At 40.7% G+C, this 15904-nt stretch overlaps 1 long non-coding RNA gene across 1 annotated transcript in view; it reads left to right on the top strand.

Annotated features, from left to right (window-relative positions):
• The first annotated feature begins 4121 nt into the window (after positions 1 to 4121).
• Positions 4122 to 15904, top strand: part of LOC108387463 (uncharacterized) — an 81325-nt gene continuing 69542 nt past the window's right edge. Inside the window, exon 1 of the long non-coding RNA XR_012126389.1 lies at positions 4122 to 4477. This is a non-coding gene — a long non-coding RNA (uncharacterized lncRNA). The remainder of the gene's footprint in view (positions 4478 to 15904) is intronic.

Raw genomic sequence — 15904 nt, 5'->3', positions numbered from 1 at the left:
ATGTTCAGAAGGAGGTAGACCACAGTCCAGATTCTCATCTTAGTCTTTGAAAAGTTTCTGACATCCGGAATGACCAGTAGAGGGCAGAAATATGAAGTCTGCTGGTCAATACACTTGGGCTTTAGGATTATTGAATCATTGAATTTTCAACAAGGCAGTTGGGAGACAAAGGTTCATGACCTACAAGATTAATTTGTTCCAGTATTCTCCATTTTATTAAAGAGAAAAATCAGTCCTAAATGGGTTAAATGATCTTTCCAAATTTAATTAATAGTCATGATTCAGGCCTCCTACTTCCCTTTTTGCACTCGTTGTACCAGAGAGGCTGAGTGTTCACTCATGTCTGTCTTCTCACCCAAACTGGCCCTGGTTACCTTGTAGCAGTGCTTCTCACAGTGTGGTCTGCAGACCCCTTGGGGCCCAGAAACTCTGTCCCTTTCACTGTTGTGCTGAGTTTTTCTTTATAAACTCCCAGATGAGGAACAAACAAGCAAACATCAGTGTAGTTTCACTTAAGAATGTCCTTGATGAAGCAATAAAATTCATGGACTCTGTTTCATCTTGGCCCTGAAGCCAGGTTCTATTCACAGTTTGGACCAAGGAAGTCAGCATTGAGCACTTCTGCTGCATACCTCAGAGCTACGGGCATCTCGAGGACAGCAATGTGAGGACTGCAAGAACAGCTAGCAGAAAAATTAAGTTTATTTAGACTGGGATATGTGACAGATGTTTTCTTGAAAACGAAGGAAGTGAGTCTGTTTCTTTAAGCAGGAAATTAGCGTTGAGCACTTCTGCTGCAAACCTCAGAGCCACGGGCATCGATTTATAAGAGAACTAGTTGTATTTGTTGCCAATGATGAACGTGAGTTTTGAAGTGAAAATTAGAATTTTAGAAAATTTTTCTCCATCACTATAAGCTCTTCAGCTTCCCACTACTTAAAGATTTTTCTAATAAGATTAGAGATAATATTAACAGAGGTCATTTTTAATATCACACCATGAAAATTTTCAACAGTTGAAGATCTGTATAGCTCAGTGAACCCATATTTTCAAATTTCCAAGGTATGATGTTCCACATTCATGCAAGAAAGACAAATGCATTTTAAAGTAACAGAATATGAAACATTCTTTGATATGGTTTCAGATTCTACATTACAAATCGTCTTTAAGAAACTACTGCTTGCCAAGTTTTGATGTTGTATCAAAGAAGAATATCCACAATTATCTGAAAAGGCATTCAAAGGGACACCTCATTTCCCAATTATTTACATAATTGCAATTTACTTATTTTCAAAATGCAACATGAGTTTTCTTACATATTTGAACCAAAGCAGCATATTGCAAATGATTGAATGCAAAGCTGCTGTGGGAATTATCAATAACGTATTTCTTCAATATGTGACACTCATAATGGCAGGGTATCCTCATTAGCCTTCTTTACAGCCCTGGTCTTCTGGGCCTGCAGGAATCACATGCAAATAGTACTGGACAATACAGATGCAACTTGATTTTCTTATGGAGCCGGGGGTTGCAGGTGCTGCACAGGCAGAGGCTCACAGCCTCGAGGCCACTCAGCAACCTACATGGTGATCTTGGTGCTGGTACAAAGTCTAGCATAGCTCCGTGCAACTCCAGGGGGAAAATATGGTCCCAGCCCAGGGCAAGTAACCGTTGAAGCCAAAATCAGTCAAAGGGAGAAATAGAATAGGGAAAATCCATTTGCTGAGAAAAAACAGTTGTCTACTTCTCCTCACCCATGTCTCTTGTGACTCAGCTGCAAAAAGACCCCACCACACCTCTCTGATCCAAATATGCCCTCACACCCCCTTGTAATCACCTATTGATACGGAGATGGACTACTTCTCTCCACCTCTTGGAAACACCTACTGATATGGAGGTACACTAAGGCCAGGCAAGAGATTCTGGAAATACTGCAATTTTACCCATACTCCTGTATCTCTTTATCATACATGTTGAGTGAAAGCGACTGCTCTTCCTTCTTCCTTTAGCTAGGGGGCTGGGTTTGGCTAATGAAGGACTACTTTTTTTATGGGTGAGTGAGAGGTGTGAGAAGAGGGGAGGGCTTTACAGAGGAAGGCTAGAACTCACAGGAAGAGATTCTCTCACACTCACTGTGAACCAACTTTGTTTTGATATACTCAGGACAAGACCCTGAAAAGGGGCCGAGGAGTCCACCAAATCTACCCTCAGCTCTAGGACAATGCCAGCTGTCTCCAGAGCTTGGTGCATTTTCACCAGAAATGTCTCAGGCAGTGCAGTTCCCACTCCCTCTCTCTAGAGCCAGTTCCAATGTCCTTGGACTGCGTGGCTTGAAATCAACAAATACATTTTATCTCCATTTTTTGCTTCTCGAGTTGAAGAATTTGTCTTTTGAAAAATGTCTAAATCACTAAATTTTGTGTATAGGACAATTAACAGAGCTTCATTTTGTTTTTAATGGCAGGGTAAACATTTTCCGGAATCCACACTTAACCATGGCTGGCTCAAAGGTCTGACAACACTGTTTTTGGCTGATAGCATCACAGAACCATAGAGCTCCAGGCACATCTAGGTTTTATCTAGGTCAGACCTTTGGCTGCAAGCATGAAAATCTGAGATAAGTGGTTATCTCATCTATCAAGCTTTCCTAGGAACCAGTGCATAAATTTCTCTAAGTAGTTTATTGCCGTGGTTTATAAACTAGTTTAAGTTTTACTTATGATTGACCTTAGGTAGATTTGATTTGAAGTCTGTGGTCCAGTTAAGTCAATTTTCATTTAGGAATAAGAAGAATAAGAGGAGAAGGAGGAAAAATAATAGAGGCCACACTGTCTGATTTAAAATAGTGCTTATGTAATTACTTTTTTCACATTAATTTTGCAGTTAAATGGGGAAGCATGATTAATTTGGTTTACGTCTATATGGTTACTCATTGAGGTGGATAGTTGTCAAGTTATTTACAAGGTGAAATGTCTCTAATTAAACATATTAATCATAGACTTGGAGAGGATATTTTTGTACACTGTAAAAGGACAGCCACTGTCACAATTAAATAACACACATTTAAATTATTTTGCTTAACTAAAAATGGCAGGCTTACATACTCTGTATATTTTCCTCATGTTTATTTTTATAGAAACAGCATATGGATTTTTAATCTGCTTCATATTTCTAAATGTTACATATGATTCAATAAAATGAAACTCAAATGGGCTTTCTTCCAGGTCCACAAAAAATGAATAATGATGAATATCTAGTTAGCTCAGCCTTCTCCTTCCCCTTCTACTTCTTTCTTATCTTTGAACCAGGAAAGAGAGACAAGTTTAGTTATTTGTCAAGCCATTGAATAATTTTCTTCAATTTTTCCTAAATTAATTCAAAAGAAGAAAATGTTGTTTCCACAGCTGTAGACATTCAGATACTAAAATTATCATTGCTTCAATAGCTGCGGATGATGATAGGTACTTAAACATCTCTCAGTAGTTCATTCGAGGCTTTTTAAAAATAACAAAGTTACCAACTATGTCTTAAACCATTTACCCTTAGTGCTAAACTGTCTTAAACCTTGACCTTGCATGAGCCATCAGCATCCTCTTTCCAGTATAACTGCTTTTTCTTTATTAGCTGAGGATATTGACACCAGAACTAAATATTTGTGTGATGCTAAAGAAAATCATTTGGAAGTAAGACACAACAGGCACATGGGCATACCTGGTTGTGCTGCGCTTTGCACTATGATGCTTCACAGATGCTGCTTGACATACAGATTGAAGGTTGGTGGCCACCCTCCATCAGGTGAGTCTACTGCTGCCATTTCCCGACAGCGTCGGCTCACTTCATGTTTCTGTATCTCAAGTTGGTAATTCTCCCAATATTTCAAACTGTTTCATTATCATTATGTTTATTTATTATACAGTGGTCTGTGATCAGCGATTGCCATTTGCTGAAAGCTCAGATGTATTTTTTAAGCAATAAAGTATTCTTTAAGATAAGCACATTGTTTCTTAGACATAATGCTATTACACACTTAATAGACTACAGAATAGTGTCAACATAACTTTATATGCACTGGGAAACCAAAATATATGAATGGCTTTATTGCAGTATTTGCTTTATTGCAGTGGTCTAGCACTGAGCCTGCAATATTTCCAAAGTGTTTTTGTATGTTATTTGTAAACTTGCTTTGAATATCCACATGACTGTATCACATTCTGTAAAAATAAACATTCCTGTCATGGTAATAAATTACAGCTTTAACACAGCGTAAGCAAAAACTACCTTTGAACACATTTGACTGACTTAATGTTCTAGGTTTTGTGTTAAATATTAATTTATGTAATCTCTGACACGCTGTGAAGTCCAGCTCTGACTTTTTGTTTTGCCACCTGAGATTTTCTAGTCTAACTGATGGAGGTTTCCGAGGGGCTCCCAAGCCCGGCTCTTCTTCCCTAGTGAGTCCTGCATGCTGTCCTCTCAGGTTCGTATTCTACTCAGAAACCTTGAACATGTCTGTTTCCTCTTATACCATGTTTGGACCCCGTCAGGCTTTTCTGAGCTCCTGCAGTCTTCTCCTTGTGATCTTACTATCCTCTTGTCCTGAAAGGCACCTCCATTGAGGCCCACAGGTTCCTCAGGGCTTCCACGCACATGACTTTTCCTCTTTTCCAGTGACCACCTCCTTACCCTTACTTCTGTGTCATCCTGTGTTCCATTCTGAAACCTTACTTAAACACACTCAAACATTGTGGCAGATTGTCAGTTAGTAGGGGTGTGTGTGTGTGTAGAGGTGAACGTGACACTTACAGGAACTAGATGAACTCTGAACTTTGCTCACACAAACAAAAATGCAGTTATATTCAGAGGCTCATCGTCCTCCGAGTGTCTGAGGAGTCCAGGTTATCAACACCTGCTTGAAACTTTTCCCTTGAGAAAGGCTGAAGTTCTCTATGGCAGAAGCTGGCTTCAAGGAAGCCATTGAAGGAATGCAGAGTGCTGCAGGAATTATTTACTTTACTCCAGCCCCAAGAGCTTCTGAAATGCTCACTGTTTTCTGAAATGTTTGCCTTAGTTTTGTCTCTTCCACTGGATATAAGCCTTGAAGAAAGGGACAAAGGACTTTAGATGACAATACTAATAGTGTTGACTAAACAGGATACAGTAAATACAGTTGAACACCCATCAGTCAGTCAGCATTAAAATATTAAAGCAGGACAAGTTTTGTTGCCTAAGAAGACACGTTTTAGGTACCAGAGAACATCTGTTCCTGGATGAAGCTAGATAAATGGGATGGCCTCCTACTGGATTTTCCTGAAGAGAAAGCAGGGGCTCCCCCTCACCCTCCCTCACGCTGGAGCAGTGCCCCTACTGAACTGCACTCCCAAGGGGAGAGGGACTGGTGGGCAGAGACAGAAAAACAGAAAGAAAGGGAGAGAACTGAAGGAAGAGAGAAGGAGGAGAGGAGGGCGCATGTGGGGGGCAGAGGAGACAGTGCAGGCCTGCGGAGGAAGGCAGACGGAGAGGCGAGTGAGCTGGGAAAAGGGGCCACATTGGCGTCATATCCCCAGTTCAAGTTCATTAAACATCTTTTGAACAATTATCCATCCCTGCCTTCTGAGAATCGCCGTCTTTCACTTCCTTTATGGCTGACAGCCTGAGGAGTGCCGAGGTAGACAGGAACATGGCTACAAGCTCAGGCTGGGGTCCGCTGCTGCGGAGACTCGGCTGCTGTCTTTGTTCAGCCTCAGAGCTCATTGGATTTGCTTCCTGGTTTCCACTCATCCTTACCTTCTGCGATTGCCCCAGACTCCAGGTAATACTTGTGTGCATTTCATTCACCATTCAACTTATGTTTGCACTTAACAGCCTGAATATGACTTTATTAATAATTGTCTAGTCATGATCTCATTTTGGTGGGGGTTCACAGAGATTTCCCTTTGCCGGCTTCTTCTGAAGATCTCCACCCTTAAAAAGCTATCATATAAGTTTTAAAAGGTCAGAGGTTGAAAAATATCATGGCATTTAATGAATATTTGCATATGCATTTAATTTACTTGGGGGAAGATAAAGAGTAGCTATTAACAAAGCAAATATAATAATTGCCCTAATTAGTGATAAACTGAAATAGGTATTTTAGGAGAGTTAGAGTCAATATGTCAAGCAAATATTTGTGTAAGATGTAACTATTGATAAGTATTATTAGATCAATGTTCATTTTCCTTTTGGGACTTTCATATTTATAAACAGATACGGACAGTGGGTACTTTATTAACTATGTTGAGTGACAGACATAACCAACAGGTGTTCTAGGTCATGGGTTCCCAAAGTCTGGTCCTCAAAATGACAATCTAAGTAAGGCAGGGGCTGGCAAGCTTTTTCTCTAAAAGACCAAATGGCAAATCTTTCATGCTTTGCAAACCACAGGAACTCTGCTCTAGTTCCTGCAGCAGGGAAGTGGTCCTAGATGATATGGAAACAAGAAGTGTGGCTGTGGTCCAATAAAACTTTACGTGAAAACAGGCAGAATAAAAATATGAAGCTTATAAGGACATTTAAAAACATATAAGCAAAGCAGCTGGGACTATGGGCCTGAGCAGCTATTCTATATATAAAGTGGGAAAATTTTGGTTCACAAATCTGTTGATGTCTCTTGGCTTCTCAGAGGCTTTTTCTTCTCTTATTTCTAGGTTCTTAGTTCAATAGTTAAGACTGCTGAAGGGGTGATATTTCCATAGATTGGGGTCAGCAAACTACGGCAGCATGCCAAATCTGTCCTGCTGCCTGTTTTGTTCATTTAATTTTTATAGCTGCTTTTGGGCTTCATAGGTAGAGTTTAGTAGTTGCTACGGTGACCTTTTGGCCCATAAAGACTGCAATATTTGCTATCTGGCCCTTTACAGAAAGTGTTTGTGAACCTGTTGTAAAGAGTTAACTAGTCTGAACTTGAAGGCAAAATGCAACAAAGTAGTCACTTGTGTATCATACAGACTCAATAAATACTTGTCTCGTGTATTTATTGTTCACAGAATAACCCAATAAGCATGTGAGCATAAAGGCACCAATTATTATGCCCCCCAAATTAATTATCATTACATGTCCTGACTTCTGTGAAGCTACCTTCCCTGGCCTCTGCCCCTAGCATGGAAGCAGCTGCTTTGCCACCTGCCAGCCAGAGGTGCTGCCCAGGTCTCGCCTCTCCTGTCCTTCCTCAGAATGAGGAAGGACAAGGAGAGAGTGAAAAAAGAGCGATCAAGAGGAAGGATGAGCAGGCCGTTTAGTCGCAGATTCTACGCACACATTTTATGATAAAAACAGACTTCTAAAAATTAAGGAAGCTTTTTATTTAGGGTTTTAAAGTGTGGGTGTTTACAGTGTCGTGATTCTCATTTCTTTGACTGCATTAGTTAGGACAGCTTTGGAGGTGGGCTTCCGGGGCCTGGCGAGCTCGCTCTATGGTCTGCATATGCTGTCCTCTCTCTGCCCAGCTCTCCAAGTTTTGCTGGATGCCAATTCATTGTTCCATCCAGTACCCCCCAATGTGGGCTTCACAGAATCAGCACAGATAAAAACATGGAGCAAGCGCATAGAGACGCCTCCAACCACTGGTTCTCTCAACTGAAGAAACGGGCAGGATGGTGAGATTGCTACACTCATATTCCGCCTTTGAGGTGATTTTGAGTTCTTATGCCATTTTCTGTGCCATTAATAACCTTCCAAATAGGAAAGGAACCTCTTCAATAAAACATGACAACATATGAGCGCCAGGAGAGTCCCACTTCTCGGCAGCTACACTGTGACTCTCGGGGGCAGGAGGCGAGCACACGGAGACCTTCTGGAATGGTGTCCAGGGCCTCGGATGCCTTCACAAGAGCTTTGATGAAGACACACCTCAGAAAAAGGGCTGCACAGGCTGTTTTGCTTGTTAACTCAGAGAGTACTCACTGAGCGCTTATAATTTTAAGGCTAAGCAGGGCATGTGGTGAGGAAGAGCCTGGCATCATGGCTGCACTGTCTTGGCAGCCTTAGATGCCCACGCAGCTGGGAAATTCTTCTCAGAGGGATGCACACGTCTTACCTCGTTCCTCGGCCAACACTGAGCCAACACAACTGCCTCCCTTGTTGTTCTTCATCTGCAATACAAATGTGGGGAACAACAGAGACAGACCAAGTATTTTAATGCCTTTCCTGCAAGTCCGGAGAGAGGCTGCCTCAGCCTGGGCCGGCCCCCAGGGCGCTGGCCAGGAGGGAGTCCTCGGGAGGTGGGGGTGCACCTGCGGCCTTTTGCTTTGCAGGTGGGCCTCTAGATGAAGGGTGAGATGGTAATGTGACCATTTAAAATTATACTCCTCCTCTCATACCATCTAGATATATAGGCTCCTCTTTTTCAAGCAGGAGAAGGTGGGTGTTTAATCACTGAAGAGGTATTGACAGGCTTGTGGGCTGCCGGAGGAGAGTCACTTTGGAGAGGGAGAGGGCTGTGCAGAGGGAGAACTGGCTGGGCCACCCCACCCTCTGCCTCTGTCTCGGATGTGTCTGTCTCTGTGTGTGTCTGTGTGTCAGATGTGTTATATTTAATACATTGATGTCTGGGTTTTTTTGCCTTTAGGGAGAGAAAACCAGCTTCTCTCAGTCTCTGGACCCTCCTGCGTTTGTCCGCTGCTCCCAGGGTATCAGATGAGTTCATTTCTGGGTACAGCAAGCTGGAGAGAAACCGTTTTGCACCTTTCTGCAGTACTTTAAGCCTTCTCCTTTGATGTGGACAGAGGGATTCTAGGCTGAAAAGATGAAACTTTGTCTTTAGCAGGCACATGGAATTTACTTGTGGACCTGCTCAAAGAAGTCTGGGTTTTAGTTTAGAAGCAACTGAACTGCTTGCTAGTCAATAGATAGCCTTGCTCAGGATCTCAGGGAGGGCCTGGGTTTGCACAGGGCCCCTTCTAGAATGCAGGGTGCTCACAGGAGGGAGACGTGGGCCAAGCACCAAAAGCATCTGTCACCCTCACAAGCTTTGAATTGTGGGTGAGCAGGCTGGAGCTCAGTATGCAAGCATGATGATACTTGGCATCCAAGGTGAATCTTGACTGTGTCCATGCACCCCATCTCCACGTTACCACACAGCAAAACACCTAGCAGCAGGGAGAGCGTTCGTATGGCTCCAGCAGGGGCTGGGAGGCCGGGCTTCTAGGCGCCCCATATGGGGTGACAGAGCCCTGAACACACCTTTATAACTTGGCATGGACACATCTGCTCCATCTGAAGAGGTCACTGACCCCATTTTGGGCAGAAAAGCACTCCTTTTCTTCCCAGATTGTCCTTGAGGGGGAAGCGACTATGAGAGAACCTTATTTTAAGGGCTAAACTGCAGTGTCAGGAAGCAATTTTGTTCAGGTGCCCTCCTGAATTTCCCTTGGGAACTTGGAACAAAGCCCCAAAGGTCACGTGCCCACCTGCTTTCTCAGGGAGGCTGACAGAAATGCAGCGCAGCACCCCCCTGTCCCAAATCACAGCTGTGGGGTCCTGCTGTCAGGAGACACATGCTGGAACACACGCTGCATTTTCCTTCCTTTTATAAATCGGGAGTTTAACAACAGCGTCATAGGGATGACTGCCAGGAGCCCTCTGGTTGAACTACCCACTTCACAGCAACTTCTGCCACTAGGAGCTGTTTGCTGGAAGCCACATTAAGGGTTGTACCTAATTTGAGAATTGATTGTCCCTCTGGGTGTTTTCCTAAGGATAATTTTGATGTGAGAAGAAATGGTTTGTACAATGACCTCACTCACTCTATGTTTAACTGTTGAGAAAGCCCTCTTTGATCTTTTGCACGCGGATGGCCATCTGCCCCAGCAACTCTTGTTGGTTCATGTTGCAGGGAGTGGAGTGTGGCAGCTGAGGCTGGTCATGTTGAAAAACAAAACAAAACAAAAGTTGAAGTTTAATATGTTTCTTTGTTCAGGAAGAATGCATGTTATCTTGCATGGTGGGAAATGTAATGAGGAAAATAGGTATTTTGAGCAAAAAAAAGAGTCCATTTAGTCAGTGGATCTCTAATATATAAAGCAGAGAAAAGTGAAGCTGATTTGTCAGGTGAGCACCTCAGGAGTCGCTGTTCATACGGTCGCTCTGTCCTTTCCAGCAAAGACGGACAGTGATGCCGGATCTTGGCCCTGTCCTCCAAAGGGATAAGTGTATGTGTGGGAAGAAAGTGTGAGAACAGCTGTTTGTGTTCATTTTCACCTTTAAAGAAGTCATTTCTGCAAGTTTGGGCAATTTGTATAATAAATTGACGTGGTTGAATATACATACATGTAATTTATAAATAGATAAATACACACTACTGGGTGGAGATATCCAAAGATTTTCTTGGAAGAAGGGCTGTAGTTAAAAAGGTTTGCAGGCCAGTATGCTCCTGGATGCAGTCTGGAGAGCACCTGTCTGACATCCTCTTCTCTTTGTTGTGAGGAAGGTGAGAGGTGAAGGGCTCTGATCACCTGTAGACAGGAAGCTGCTTTCCGGGACCAGGTGGGAGTCTCCCCCTCCCCACCTCACACACCAGGGCCCCATGCATCACACCAGGCCTCCTTCCAGGCTCCCAGGCTTTGCAAAGATGATTATTACATTACCAGGGCCCTGCAGAAGATCTCTGATTGGCACAATTCCCATTGGATTAGCCTTCATGGACCAAGTTCTTCCTCTTAACTGGCTAGGCTCAATTTCTGCTTTTACTTTGTCCCTTACAAAAGTTTAATCATCTTCTGGTAACAAGCAAATTACCTTTTTTCCTTTCCATAAATAGATCCATCAAAATCAAAAGTAAAAAAGAGGACTACTCAGTGACATATGAAGGAAAAAAGAACCTAAGATAGAATTTAGGTATGTCATACATCAATGATTAGTCTCTTTTGATTTGGATTTTGAGTTTCATCTTAGACACTAGCAAAAGGTGGGTAGAGCTGTTTTGTGAAGAAAGGCACTGACAGAGGGCTGAAGAAAAGCCTGCTGGGACTTTGACTGGGATCATCTCAGATCTGCAGATTTGCGTCAGGAGATTTGGCATCTTAACACTATCGAGTCTTCCAACTCATGAGCAGAGTGAATCTCTCCACTCATACAGGACTTTCATTTTTCTCAGCAGTGTTTTACAAGTCTTACACATCTCGTGTCAGATTTAATCATAAGTTTGATGCATTGCACATGGTGCTGTGTTTTTAATTAAAATCTTCAATTGTACCTTTCTTGCTGGTATATAGAAGTGCATTTGGTTTTTAATATCGATGTTGTACTCTGAGCTGTTCATACTCTTACATATTAAGTCTAACATCTTTCTTATTTAGATTCTAGTAGATTTCTACATAGGTGATTATGTTGTCTGTAAATAAGGTGATTATGTTGCCTTTAAATGAGGTGATTATATTTGCATCTATGTTCATGAGAGAGATTGATCTGCTCTTTTCTTTTCTTGTAGTGTTTTTACCTAGTTTTGGTATCAGGCTGATGCTAGGCTCAAAGAATTCACAGAGGTGTATTCCTTCATTTTCAATTTTTCTGGGAGAGTTTTCATAGAACTGGTAATATTTCTTCCTTAAATGTTTGTTAGAATTCCCCACTGGAGCCATCCAGGCCTGGAGGTTTCTTTGTGGGAAGGATTTTAGATACAAATTAATTTCTTTAATAGATAAAGGGTCGTTAAGGTTGCCTTTTTCTTCTTAAGTGAGTTTGGGGGTTGTTTCCTTCAAGGACTTAGTCCATTTCACCAAAGTTGTCAAGTTTATAGGCATAAAGCTGTTCATTGTACTCCCTCATAATTTTAATATCTGTAAAATCTGGTATAAAGTCACCACTTTCATTCCTGATATTGGTCTTTATTTCTTCTTGCTTTCCTGACATGTTTGGCTAGAGGTTCATCAACTGTATTGATCTTCTCAAAGAATCTTTGGTTTCACTTATTTTCTCTATAGGTTTTCTGTTCTGATTGCATTGGATTTTCACCTTGATCTTTATCATTACCTTCTTTCTGGTTGATGTGTCTTCAATTTGCTGTTCATTTTCTAGCCTTCTGTGATGAAACCTGAAGTAATTGTATTTGAGGCATTTCTTCTTTTCTAATATAGTGTCTAATGCTAGAAATTTTCTCATAAGGTTGCTGGAAGAGCATCCCACAAATTCGATATGTTGTGTTTTTATTTTAATTTCATTCAACATACCTTTTCTTCACCTACCTAAATTTGGGTAATATCCAGCATAATACCTGACACAGATTCTGTGCTCAACAAATGCTAATTCCTTTATATCTTATATATCATTTGAATGTTTCCCAGTTGATATTTAAGAAATCCTCTTTAAAATAGAGTATACAGCAGAAGACAATATTCATAGAATATTGACTGCACATTAAGCACTATGATGAGTCCTTTTCATATTATCTCATCTAGTCCTTACTACAGTTTTATTGGTAGATACTATTATTGTTCCCATTTTACAGACGAGGGGACTGATGCTGAGGGGGCTACATCACTTGCTCTAAGTCCAGAGCTGGAAACTGGGAGACTTGGTACTTGCCTTGGTAGTCTGCCCACAGAGTCTGTGGTCATGATGGGGCACCTCCCTCCCTACTGCTATCAGAGGAGAAAGTCCTCTCCCTCATTTGCCTCTAAGCCGTTAATAAGCCAAATGTTTGAATGCCTATTTTAAGACCAGAACTGTAGACAGAAAAGAAAAGACACACATCTTTTTCCTAGAGTTGGAGTCCAAGTATGAAAAAAAAAACAGTAGAGGCAACATAAGTAGTAGTCAAAGCTTGTTATGATGTGGGCTAGGCACTAAAGGGAATGAAATCCAGAGAAAACAGACGGTCAAAGCAGGGTCAGTCAAGGAAGGAGGAGTTCCCAGAGGAAAGGAATCCTGGTGGACTCTCATCCATGTGTAGGATGTGAACAGAGAACGTCGCCGCAGCAGAGGCTGGCCCAGTGTGCAGCTTGAGCACGGAGAGCCAAGGGAGAATGGCCCTAGGAAAGAAGGCAAGTTATCCCAAGTGCATTTGGAATCTGTTGAGGGTTTTCATAGTAGGGTAACATGATTCTGTTAACATTTTATGGAGAATGGGTTATGGGGAAAAACCAGAGGCAGAGAAGATGGTTGGGTGATAAGTCTTCTCGAAGCACAGAGTAGGATTGCTGCACAGTATAGGGGCAATTCTTATTTTAGTTCATGGATTTAAAATGAAACCAGTTAACTCTGTTATGTTTCTTTATGCTATGTTCCTTTAACAACATTCATGTGTTTGGTACAAACTACAAGTCAAGCACCAGGCTTTCAGCAGAGTTGGGTTTTTGAGAGAGAGACAGAGAATTGTGCGGTATGGTATTTGCAAAAGGTTGAGTATGACAACGATCTCAATATCTGGTTAGACAAGGATGGAAGGAAGGCTAGGAGGGGGTCACCGGATAGTAAAGAGTGGTGGTATAATTAGAGTGAAGGGTGAACTCAGAGAATTGAGGCCAAGGGCACATATAAGCAAGTGAATTTAAAGGCAGAGACAGTGGTGGGGAAAGGGTGAGATGTTCGAAATTTGAGACATGGGAGCTAATTTACAATGAAAGTGGTAAAAACCTTTAATGCATTATTTCATGTAAACAAAATCTTTTTCAGGATTCCTTATTCCCCCCATCTGTGACCTTAAATCCCTTCCTTCTATAGTCGAGCTTAAAATTGTTCTTGCTAATGATGTCAATCACAAACCCAGAATGACTTTAAAATTCAATATAAAATCCTTTCACACCATCAAATGTATAACGGCCATCCACTGATTTTTTTCAGCCCTTGTTGGAAGACCAACATACTTTTGAATTTCCCTTAAAATTTTTTTTTGACCCATACATTATTTACAAATGTGTTAGCTTCTAAATATTTGGGGATTTTCCAGATATCTTTCTGTTAGTGATTTTTAATTGAATATTACTGGGATCAAAGAACCTAATTTGTGCAACATGAATGCTTTTAAATTTAGTAAGATTTCTTCTGTGGCCCAGAATATGACCTATCTATGTAAAGACTCTGTATACACTTGAAAATGAAGTATATTCTGCTATTGTTGGGTGAAATGCTCTGTCAGTGTCCATTAGGCCAGGTTAATAGTGTTGACAGCATTCAAGTCCTCTATAATTTCCTGATTTTCTGTGAATTTGTTTTGCCAATTACGGAGAAGAGATTTGTGAAATCTCCAGCTGTCACTGTGAATGTATCTATTTTTTTATTGAAGTTCTATCATTTTTTCTCCATGTATTTAAAAATTGTATGTAAGGGAATAACTTTTAGAATTGCTGTATCCTGATTGATTGATTCCTTTACCACTTCGAAATGATCTTAATTGTACCTGGGACTATCTTTACTCTGAAGTCTACTTTTGTCTGATATTAGCAGTCTCTGCAGTGGTTTTTGACTAGTGTTAGCATGGTCCATCTTTTTCTATCCCTTTACTTTAAACCCATTTTTGTCTTTATATTTAAATTGTGTCTCTTGCAGGCAGCATATGGTTTGGTCTTATTCTCTTATCTAACCTGACAATCTCTATTGGGGTGTTTAGAGGATATGCATTAAATGTGATTCATTTAGTAGGTGAAGTCTATAATCCCCACCAACCCTTGTTCCCCACGTTTCCTTTTTTATCTGTCCTTTTAAAAAATTAGTTATGACTCCATTTTATCTCCATTGTTGGCATTTTAGCTCTCTTTGTTTTGTGATTTAAATGCTGCTTTAGAAAATTTGTAGTACACATCTTAACAGTTTACGTTGAAATGGGGTTACATCATTTTTTGTATAGCATAAAAGCTGTTTCCATTTCTTTACTCTTGGCCTTTATTATATGGTTGCCATGTATTTTACTTATACATATATAAAAAAATCCAAAATATATCAGCATTAATTTTGAATAACTGGCCAATTATCTATAGAGTTTATTTTTTTAGAGCAGTTTTAGATTCACAGCAAAATTGAGCATTAGAGACAGAGATTTCCCATGTACTTTCTGCCCCCACACACTCACAGTCTTCCCTCTTGTCAACATCTCCTACCAGGGTGGTGCATTTGTCATGACAGATGAACCTACTTCGACATATCCTTATCACCACCCAAAGTCTCTAGATTACATTAAGGCCCACCTGTAGTCTGGTGCTCTATGGCTCTGAAACATTTGACATATATCCATCATTATAGATTTGCACAGAGCATTTTCAGTGCCCTAAAATTCCTCAGTGTTCCTTGATGTTATTTATCTTTCCCTTATCTCATCCACTGGAATACATCTTATAAAAATGTAAATAATAAAAAAAGCCTTTCATATTTGTCCATGTAGTTACCATTCTCACTTCTCTTTATTCCTTTGTATAGATCTATATTTCACTCTGGTATTATTTCCTTCTATCTAAAGGACTTTAAGATTTCTGTAAGAGCAATTATTCTGGTGATGAATGCTCTCAACTTTTGTATGTCTGAAACATCTTTATTTTGACTGTGCTTTTGAAGATTTTTTTTTCTGGGTATAGAACTCTAGGTTAACAGTTGTTTGTTTTCAGTATTTAAAAAATTGTACGTCTACTATTTTCTCACTTGTATTGTTTCCAATGAGAATTCTGACCTCATTCTTATCTTTGTCCTCTGTGTGTAATAGGTCCTTTCTATGGCCACTTCTCAGATTTCCTCTTTAGGACGGGTTTGAGCAATTTGTACAACATGCCTGGGTGTGGCTTCCTTTGTTTCTTGTGCTTGGGGCTCACTGAGCTTCTTGGATAGCTTAGCTTTCATCACACTTGGAAAACTTTGGGCCATTATTGCTCAAATATTTTTTCTATATAAACTGGTTGCACTTTAAATGTGTATTTCTTTCTTTTCTAATTGAAGTACAGTTGACATA

The sequence above is a fragment of the Manis javanica genome, chromosome 16 (genome assembly GCF_040802235.1).
Source record: "Manis javanica isolate MJ-LG chromosome 16, MJ_LKY, whole genome shotgun sequence".
NCBI lineage: Eukaryota > Metazoa > Chordata > Mammalia > Pholidota > Manidae > Manis > Manis javanica.
This window is presented reverse-complemented; position numbering and strand designations above follow the sequence as displayed.